Source organism: Chionomys nivalis, chromosome 7, assembly GCF_950005125.1.
Source record: "Chionomys nivalis chromosome 7, mChiNiv1.1, whole genome shotgun sequence".
Lineage (NCBI taxonomy): Eukaryota > Metazoa > Chordata > Mammalia > Rodentia > Cricetidae > Chionomys > Chionomys nivalis.
Window position 1 is genome coordinate 68,230,847 of NC_080092.1, and position 10,328 is coordinate 68,241,174.

Below are 10,328 nucleotides of genomic sequence, written 5' to 3' on the forward strand. Positions count from 1 at the left end.
CTTTCCTTGGACGCATTTCACTGTTGTGCAGTACTGGTACTTTATTTTGTCTTGGTAGGTAAGTAGGAGGTCTTTGTTGTGAAAACCTAATAGATCTTATTGCAGATGATCATGTTTATACATTTTAGATCACAGAAAACTCCCCAGCACAAATAAAATAAAAAGTACACATTTGTTTGGCTACCTTCAAACAAAGAAACAGGTGCTTGCTGTTTTAACCAGGGGAAAGAAGTAAGTTGCCTCTTGTGTGGTAATTCATGAATGCCTGGAATCCTAGCACTTGGGAGGCTGAGTCAGAAAGCTTGCCTTGATTCAAGACCAGTCTGGGTTACAGTGTGAGACCTTTCCCAAAGGAAGCAGACAACAAGGGGCCTGCAAGATGGCTCAGTGGTAAATACACTTGCCCTGAAGCCTCACAGCCTGTGTTTAGCACCAGGCACTGCATGGAGGATGGAGAGGCCTGGCTCCCAGAGGTTGTTCTCTGGTTTCTCCACACACACACACACAATGAATAAACAAATATGATAAAAATTTTAAAAGCAAGCAAGCAACCAAACAAAACCACTCCCACGTTTACATGTAAGGAAGTGTGAGGACATAGAGACTTCCGGTACAGTTTTCCGCTCAGAAACTTGTTCTGTTTGATGAGACAACTATATATAAGAATGTGAAGACTAATAGCAGACACTACCTGAGAAGGGTGGCTTGTAAAATTATAACTATCAATTCATAATCATTAAGATGACAGACACTGCCGGGCGGTGGTAGCGCACGCCTTTAATCCCAGCACTCGGGAGGCAGAGGCAGGCGGATCTCTGTGAGTTCGAGACCAGCCTGGTCTACAAGAGCTAGTTCCAGGACAGGCTCCAAAACCACAGAGAAACCATCTCAAAAAACCAAAAAAAAAAAAAAAAAAAGATGACAGACACTAATGCCTGCTGGTAAGAATTGTAATCTAGGCTGGGTCTGGTGGCACACGCCTGAAATCCTAGCACTTGTGGACGGTCCTTTTCTTGCATGGGGCAGCCCTACCATTTCTGTAGGGTGCTGCTTGTATGACGTTTGTCAGCCATTTCCAGCTTCAGCCCCTCGTTTCCCATTGGCTCGTACATCTACCTTTATAAAGACAGTACAAGCCATTAAGTGAAAATTAACTCGGCTTGCCTTCATCACCACAACTAGCATGGCCACATCAATCCCTGTAGAGCAGATGCAGTCATACCTCCCACTTTCTTTTATTTTTTTATTTTTTATTTATTTTTTTTAAAGATTTATTTATTCATTATGTATACAGTGTTCTGCACGTCAGAAGAGGGCACCAGATCTTACTACAGATGGTTGTGAGCCACCATGTGGTTGCTGGGAATTGAACTCAGGACCTCTGGAACAGCAGGCAGTGTTCTTAACCGCTGAGCCATCTCTCCAGCCCCCCTCCCACTTTCTTTTAGACTAAAGGAATGTCCTTCCTACCCAAGGACAGTCTTATCCCTGCCCATTCAGAGTTTTTTCTTATGTAGCATTTTTATTTCAACTTTTTATTTTTTCTTTACACACACTCTCGTGTGTGTGTGTGTGTGTGTGTGTGTGTGTGTGTGTGTGTGTGTGAATGTATGGAGGCCCAAGGTTGATGTCCGGGGGCTTCCTTAGCTTGTCTGCCTTCCTCAATGAAGCAGCGTATCTCATTTGAACCCACAGCTCACTGATATGGCTAGCTTGTTCCTGGGATTGCACTGTCTTCCAAGCACTGGAATTATAGGCGGGAGACTGTGGTGCTTTGAAAGAAAATGGACCCAAAGGGAGCGGCAGGCACTATTAGGAGATGTGGCTTTTTTGAAGTTGGTGTGGCCTTGTTGAAAGAAATGTGTCACTGTGGGGCAGGCTTTGAGGTCTCTTTTGCTCAAGCTTTGCTCAGTATAACTTATAGACCATGTCCTGTTGACTGCAAGCCAAGAGGCAAAACACCATGTCTGCCTGCACGTCACCATGTCTCACCATGATGGCAGTGGACTGAACCTCTGAAGTGTAAACTGCCACCACAATGATGTGTTTTCCCTTAGAAGAATTGCCATAGTCTGCTGTGGAATAATCCTTTTGTATACTGTGAAGATTTGTCACTGTGATTGGTTTAATAAACAAGCCGACTGGCCAGTAGCTGAACAAAATATGGTTAGGTGGGGAAAGCCAAACTGAGAATGCTGGGAAGGAGAGTCGCTGGCAGACGGAGAGCAAGATGGGCACACCGTACTGAGAAAAAGTACCAAGCCATGTGGCAAAGCATAAATAAAAAATATGGGTTAGAGTTAGTTAGTGACAAGCCTAAGCTACCGGCCAAGCATTTATTATAACTTATTTTAAGTCTCCGAGTCAATTGTTTGGGAAATGACTCCTGGTTATTTGGGAGCAGACCTTCAGGACAGAACTCTGCCTACAGTGGTCATGGTGTCTCTTCACAGCAATAGAAACCCTAACTAGAACAGGCCATTTCCATCTGGCACAGGTTTGGAGATCTGAACTCTAGTCCCACAATTGTGCATCAAATGCTTTCTTCGCTGAGCCCTGAGCCGTCTCCCTAATTCATTGCGTTCCATGAGCATTGACTTATCTTTAAAAATCATCCCCTGAGGCTGGGCGGTGGTGGCGCAGGCCTTTAATCCCAGCACTCGGGAGGCAGAGGCAGGCGGATCTCTGGGAGTTCGAGGCCAGCCTGGTCTACAAGAGCTAGTTCTGGGACAGGCACCAAAGCTACAGTGAAACCCTGTCTTGAAAAACCAAAAAAAAAAAAAAAAAAATCCACTGAGCTGGGCCTGGTGGTGTGGCATGCAGGAATCAAAGGCTAGAAGTTTGCAATTTGGAGGCCAGGGTAGACTACAGAATGAGTTCAAGACCAGCCTGACTATGGTTTAGCAGTTAAGAGAACTTGCTGCTCTTTCAGAGGTTTGGAGTTCAGTTCCTCACACTCATATCAGGGAGCTCATAACTGCCTATAAGTTCAGCTTCAGGAGATCTGACATCTTTTGGCCTCCACAGGTACCCAAATGAATACGTGACACACACATACATGTAAATTAAAATAATAGTAATGACGTACCCAGCCATGGTGGTGCACACCTTTAATGTCTACACTTGGGAGGCAGAGGCAGGCAGGTCTCTGTGAGTTCAAGGCCAGCCTAGCTTACAAAATAAGTTTGAGGTCAGCTAGGAGCTACACAGTAATAGACCCTGTCTGTCTCAAAACAAGGACTACAACAACAAAAGCCCCAAGCAATGGAAATAAATCTCAATAACAAAACAAGTGGAGTGCTTCCCTCACAGTTCAGTCCTCGGCACTACAGAAAACAGCCGTCCTGGACTCCACCTCCCTCTCCAGCCCCTGGCATCTCACTGCAGTTCTGGAAACATTATACTTGATGTCTCTGGTTCTTACCTCCCTGTCTCCCCTCAGCACACCAGAATTAAGTTCCTCAGGCCGCCAGTGCCTTCCGTATTTCTAGATCACAGTCACTTGTCCCCGTTGTTAGTTGCTGTTGCCACCTATTTCCTCGGTGTCATTGATGTTAGACTCTTGGTTTTTCTGTCTCTTTGATTATTCGGCTTCAGCCTCCACCTCTCGTTTTTCTGAGTGTTCTTCCTAAGACACTGATGATTTGAGTGTGAACGCCCCCATAGGCTCCTGTGCTCAGGTGTTTGCTTGCCTAGTCCCCAGTAGTTAGGAAGGATTAGGAGGTGTGGCCTTATTGCAGTAGGTGTGTCGCTGTGCCTGGGCTTTGAGGTTCAAAAGCCCACACCCGAACCAGGGCTCCCCCGACTTCCTCCCTGCCTGTGGATAAGGAAGTAAGCTCTCCGTGCCACGCCTGTCTGCTTCCTGCCATGGTGATAGTGGGCTAACCCTCTGAAGTTTTAAGCAAGCTGTCAAATAAATGCTTTCTTTTATAAAAGTTACCTTGGTCATGGTGCCTCTTTACAGCAATGGAGCAGTGACTAAGACCGTGACCTAGTTTACCTCCATGGCTTCAGTTAGCGTGTGTGTTCTCACAGTCAGAGCTCATGACCTCTCTGCAGTCAGTGTCTGCTCTTGGATTTCTTTCCGGTATCTCACAGATACAGCCAATATTGAACTCAGTGTTATCTTCATTTGCTTTTTAGCATTCCCTTTATTTATTATGTTAATGTTCTGAGATCCAGAAAACATCTTTAACTCTCATTACTTAACTCATTATATTAAAAATAAATAAATAAATGAAGCCAGGCGGTGGTGGCACATGCTTTTAATTCTATTTTTTTTTTTTTTTTGGTTTTTCGAGACAGGGTTTCTCTGTGGTTTTGGAGCCTGTCCTGGAACTAGCTCTGTAGACCAGGCTGGTCTCGAACTCACAGAGATCCACCTGCCTCTGCCTCCCAAGTGCTGAGATTAAAGGCGTGCGCCACCACCGCCCAGCTTTTAATTCTAGCTCGCAGGAAGCATAAGCAGACGGAGCTCTGTGAGTTCAAAGTCAGCCTGGTCAACACAGTTTTCAAGGACAGTCAAGGCTACACAGAGAAACCCTGTCTCAAACAAACAAAAAGACTTGCTTCAAACTGGGCATGGTGGCGCAGAGATTATAATCTCAGCACTTTGGAGGCCAAGGCAGGTAGATTGTGATGAGTTCAAGGCCAGTCTGGGCTACACCGTGAGAAAAACAACAATAGCAAAGAACCCCCGAGACAATCAAAAAACTTTAACCTCCAAAATAAATGTTCCGTCTTCCATTTTTGTTGCCACTGTCCCTGCCCATGTTTCAATAGCCTTCTTTTCCATCTAATTAATTTAAGGCTGGCCTTGAACTTCTGATCCTCCTGAATCTACCTTCCAAGTACTGGAATTACAGGAACTTGACACCATGCCTGCCTTACAAATCTTTTTAATAACTCTTATATGCAATTCACTGCCGTAGGCCTTCAAGCAGTGCTGAACCAAGCAGAGTCTCTGTTGTCCTGGAGTTTACCTAGCTTTTAAATGATCAAATTGTATTAACAGCAAATGCCATGATGTAATAAGTTAAAATGATATTAATTGCATAAGAATGTTAAGGGGCAGCTTAACATTAAATAAGGTATCCAGTGGAAGCTGCTCTGAAGATGTGACCTTCAAAGTTTGGCTGCGATGATGGGGAAGAGCCAGTCTTGTGACTGGAGGATGAGCATCGAGCGCCAAGAACAGCAGAGCTCCATGGGAAGCACTGAGCTGAGCAGTGAAAGCCCCCGGTGATGGAGAAGCAGACTCCATCATAGGGCAACTGCCAGTACAGTGCGGGCTGGAGAGAGGGCTCGGTCATGGTCAAGAGCACTGGGTATCTTCCGGAGGATGCGGGTTTGACTCCCCGCACCCATGTGGCAGTTCACAACTATCTCAACTCCAGCTCCAGGGGATCCAAAGCAGCCTCTGGCCTGCACGGGCACCAGTAGCACACATGCAAAAAAAACATTTTTTTTTATTATTTGTACAGTGAGGTTGGAGGACTGAGCAAGGGGGTTTATAGACCATGGCACCACATCGGAGTGGTTAGAAAGTTCTCTTCCCTAATTTTTAACACAATGGCTATTGTTGTTCTTGTTTTGAGATCTCATGTAAATCCAGGCTAACCTTCAACTTACTATATAGTTAGGGGTGACCTTGAACTCTGATCTTTTCTTCACCATCTGAGTGCTATGATTGTAGGCCTTAATCAGCATTCTAATTTATGTTAGCTCAGGATGGAATCTGAACTCTGTCCCCAGCCACAGTGACCTTTCATTCATTTGTTGTCATGTGTATAGAATGTATATGCATGTGTGTGTTAAGGCATGTGAGTGTTTGCGTGTGGAGGCCAGAAGCCGACATTGTGTGTCTTCCTCCATTGCTCTTCACACTGATTATTTTGAGGTAGGAGCTCTTACTGACCCTGGAGCTCCCTGATTGGCCAGAATGGCTGGCTGCTGTTGGGCGCTGGAGACCATCTTTGTCCCTTCAGCACTGGGGTTACAGGTGCATGCCACACTTGGTCTTTACGAGTGTTGGGGATCTGGACTCCGGTCATCATGTTTGCACAGCAGGCTCTTTATCTGATGAGCAATCTCCTTACCCCCACAATGATCTTTTGACTGTGCCGCTCTTGTTCAGATCTTTGCCATACAGACCAGGCAGTGGTGGTAGACGCCTTTAATCCCAGCACTAGAGAGGAATATGAGATGGAAGGAGACAGGTCTCAGCTCAGTCTACAGTTGCCCAGCCTTGGTAGAGGTAAGACTTTTCTAGTGGCTTGGCTGTTTTGCTTTTCTGATCCTCAGCTTGAACCCCCAGTATCTGTCTCTGGGTTTTTAATATTCGTGCCACAGTTGACATACTTGAGTTAACAAGAACAGTTAGCAAGAAGTGGAGCTACAGAAGCAAGGTTAATTGTGGTGATATTTTGTTTGTGCTGTACAAATAAAGCTTGCCTGAAGGTCAGAGTGAAGAACTAGTCACACTAGTTAGCCACAGAGGACAGGCAGTGGTGGTGCACACCTTTAATCCCAGCACTCTGGAGGCAGACACGGACTACCTCTGTGAGTTCAAGGCCACCCTGGCCTACGTAGGCTCTACCTAGTCTCAAAGAGAATCAGAGCCAGGAGGTGGTGGCCCACACCTTTAACCTCAGTACTTAGGAGTCACACACCTTTAATCCCAGCACTAGGTATTGGAGACAGGAAGGGATATGGCTGAGCAGAGGAGACAGGAGCTGAGGGCATACAGTCTGAGGATTTACAGAGACAGGACACCCCATTCGGTATGAGGATTGTGTAGAGGTAAGAACTGCTGCTGGCTGTTCTGCTTCTCTGATCTTTCAGCTTTCACCCCCTAATATCTGACTCTGGGATCTTATTATTAAGACCAATTAGAATTTCGTGCTACCCTTAGTAAGTGCCTTTAGAAACCTTCCCAGACTATGGGCTTTGGTGGATTAGGTCTTTAGTTTAGTTTTGGCATGCTGTATACATGCTGAGTTTTACAGTCTGAATGGTACTCTCATGGAATCAGTCATGTTAAGGTCTGGTACTGTTACAATATTGGGTACTTAGCTAATGTGTTAAGTGAGCAATTAATTTCAGTATTCACAAAACCACCAGAGGTTAAAGTGTTACTGTCCCCACTTACGAAAGAGAAGACTGTTCAAAGGGGGTTTCATGACCCACCCATGATCACACTGGAGCAAATGCTTTTTTAGTACTTACAGATGGCACAGTAGCCCTCCCTGAGGTAGCTCAAGACCATACTGGGGAGACATTAAGAATTACGGAAATGGGGCTGGTGGTGAGTTAGCTCAGTGAATACAAAGCCATACAAGCCTGATGCTCTGAGTTCAATATCTGGAGCTCACAGGGAAAGGAGAGACTAACTCCATACATTCTTCTCACCCTGCCTCTCAAACACACACACACACACACACACACATCTAAATAAAAATAAACTACAATTTCTGAGATGGCATCCAAGCTCTGACCGAATAAGCTGTCTGTGTTGCTTATGCTGCTGGTCCTTGCGGTCCCTTTGCATGGGGTTTAGAAGGCTTTACTATAAAATATTGGCCTTCAGCACTAAGTTCATATTAGAATCACCTGAAGAAGACCTCTGTGGAGGGGGTGTGGGGGTGTTAAACAAATATCAATGTTTAGGTTTTACCTCAGAATTATCAGGTTTATTTAATTTGAGACTATATGTGAGCTTTTTTGTTGTTGGTTTTTGTTTGTTTTTTGAGACAGAGTTTATCTGTGTCCTGGACCTAGCTCTGTAGACCAGGCTGGTCTCAAACTCACAGAGATCCACCTGCCTCTGCCTCCCGAGTGCTGGGATTAAAGGCATGCACCACCACTGCCTGACTATGTGTGAGCTTTTGAAAGTTCTCCAGGGGGGCTGGAGAAATGGCTCAGCAGTTAAGAGCACTGGCTGTTCTTCCAGAAGACCCAGGTTCAAATCCCAGTACCCACATGGCAGCTCACAACTGTCTGTAACTCCAGTTCCAGGGCATCTGATACCTTCATACCAATGCACATAAAATAAAGTTAAATAAATTATTAAAAAAAAGAAAGTTCTCCAGGAGATTCAGTTGTACACCCAGCATGAAAAAACATTGTTCTGGGACTGAAGAGATGGCTCCAGCAATTAAGAGCACTTGCTGCTCTTGCAGAGAACCCAGGTTTGGTTCCCAGCACCCACGTGATCGCTCACAACCATCCCTAACTCCAGTTCCAGGGGTCAGGTGGCTTCTTTGACCTCTTCAGGCATGGCAAATGTGGTGCATATATACAAACAGGCAAAATACGCAAAATAAAATCAATACATCTAATAAATGAGAAAGAACTATTGTCCTAAGGAGAGGCTCAGAGATGATGTTCTATATACAGGATGTTTATTGCAGAATTGGGTTATTGGAAAAACCCAGATGTCCAAGAGTAAAAGACTAGTTTAAAAATTATGAAATAATTCTAAGTGAATTCATTTAAAAGTATATCATAGTATAGACTAACAGGGAAACATGTTTATGACATATGAAATAATGTTGGTAGTAATATTCTGGTAGATATAACTAGACTTTTTATATAGTTTTATAATGTCCACATATGATAAATGCAGAAAATACTTATTAAAATAAGAAAGTGTTCCTTTTACTTCATTTCAACTTTATAATTCTTGCAAACTCCTTTAATTTGGGGAAATAGAGCTTAGAAATACTTAAAATTCAAGTCCCTGTAGAGATTAGAATGCCATTATAATTAACCACAAATCTAATTAATTTTACCATAACTCATTTGAAGAAAAACTAACAGAAGAGAACAGTCAATATAGTGTACAAAAACATGAAGGTAAGTCAGTCTTGGCCTAACATCTGTAACCCAGCATTCAGGAAGCTGAGGCAGGAGGGTTGTGAGTTAGGAGCCACTTGTGCAACACAGTACAATTCTGTCTCAAAAACCACCTGATCTTTGAGTCAGTGATGGAAGGTTGTACATGGTCATTTCTGTGTCAGAAAAGAATGTAAAAAAAAAAGGGGGGGGCATTTCTTTTTTATCCACAATGGTCACTGAAATGGGAAAACCACTCTTCAAGTAAGAAAAATCGAGAAGGCAGGTGAACCTGCCTGTAACTCCTACAGCCTGAGAAGCTGAGGTGGGAGGATTGCGAGTTTGAGGCCAACCTGGCCTTTTTTTAGTGAGAACCTGTCTCAAAAGAGGAAGGGGCCGAGAAGATGACTCAGCAGCTAAGAGGCATCCTGTTTCTCCTTACAGAGGGCTTGAGTTTGTTTCCAGCACACACATCAGGTGGCTCATAATGATCCAGCACCTCTAGTTTTGGGGACACCAGCACTCACATGAACATATACATAGCTTAAAAATTAATATTTTTTATTTTTAAAAAGAAAGTTGGAATATAGCTTAGTGGATACCTTGCCTAACATACACGAGGCCTTGTATGATCAACAGTGCATAAACTGGGTGTGGTAGCACATGCCTATAGTCCCACTCCTTGAGAGGTAGAAGCAGGAGTACTGGAAATCAGAAGTATAAGGTCAAAAAGGTCAGCCAGGCGGTGGTGGTGCACAGCTTTAATCCCAGCACTTGGGAAGCAGAGGCAGGTGGATCTCTGTGAGGCCAGCCTGGACTACAGAGTGAGTTCCAGAACAGGCGCCAAAGCTAAAAAAAAAAAAATTGTACAGAAAGAGTTCAAGCCCAGCCTGGGTTACAGAGAGGAGGCAGGGGAGAGGATGATTATCTGATTGCTAACAAGATTATTAGTGAGAAGGGACATTAATGTCTATTGTGTGATACTCAGGAGCCAGGCAGTAGTTTCCAGACTGAAACTAAGAATCAGGTCCAGTCATTTATGATCAAAACCAAATAAACTCCAGATATTTACATATGATGCTACATGCTCCTTGAATAATATGAAAATGTATGATTTGAATAACCCAGGTTTTGACCCTAGACTCAAGCAAAACATGATTCAAGAAATTTGGATAAGGCTGGAGCTGTTTGTTTTTTAATTCAGTTGTAACAGTTTCAAACAAAATTGGAGTAACTGTGTACATCATGAAAGGTACCTTGTTAGGTTGACCCAAGTGACTGACTTCACACAGTCTTCTGACTGATATCTAGACGAGTCCCTGAGAATTCCTAGAAGCCAGGGAGAATAAGGAAAATTCCAAAGCCTTCCCTGTATACAAGGAAATCCCGATTTTCTAAGCCCTTGGCCAAAGGTTGAGGGTCAAGTCCACAGCCAGGTTCAGTTTCCTTCTGTGTACTGATATTCTATGAAGAATTGTAACTGCAACACGCGA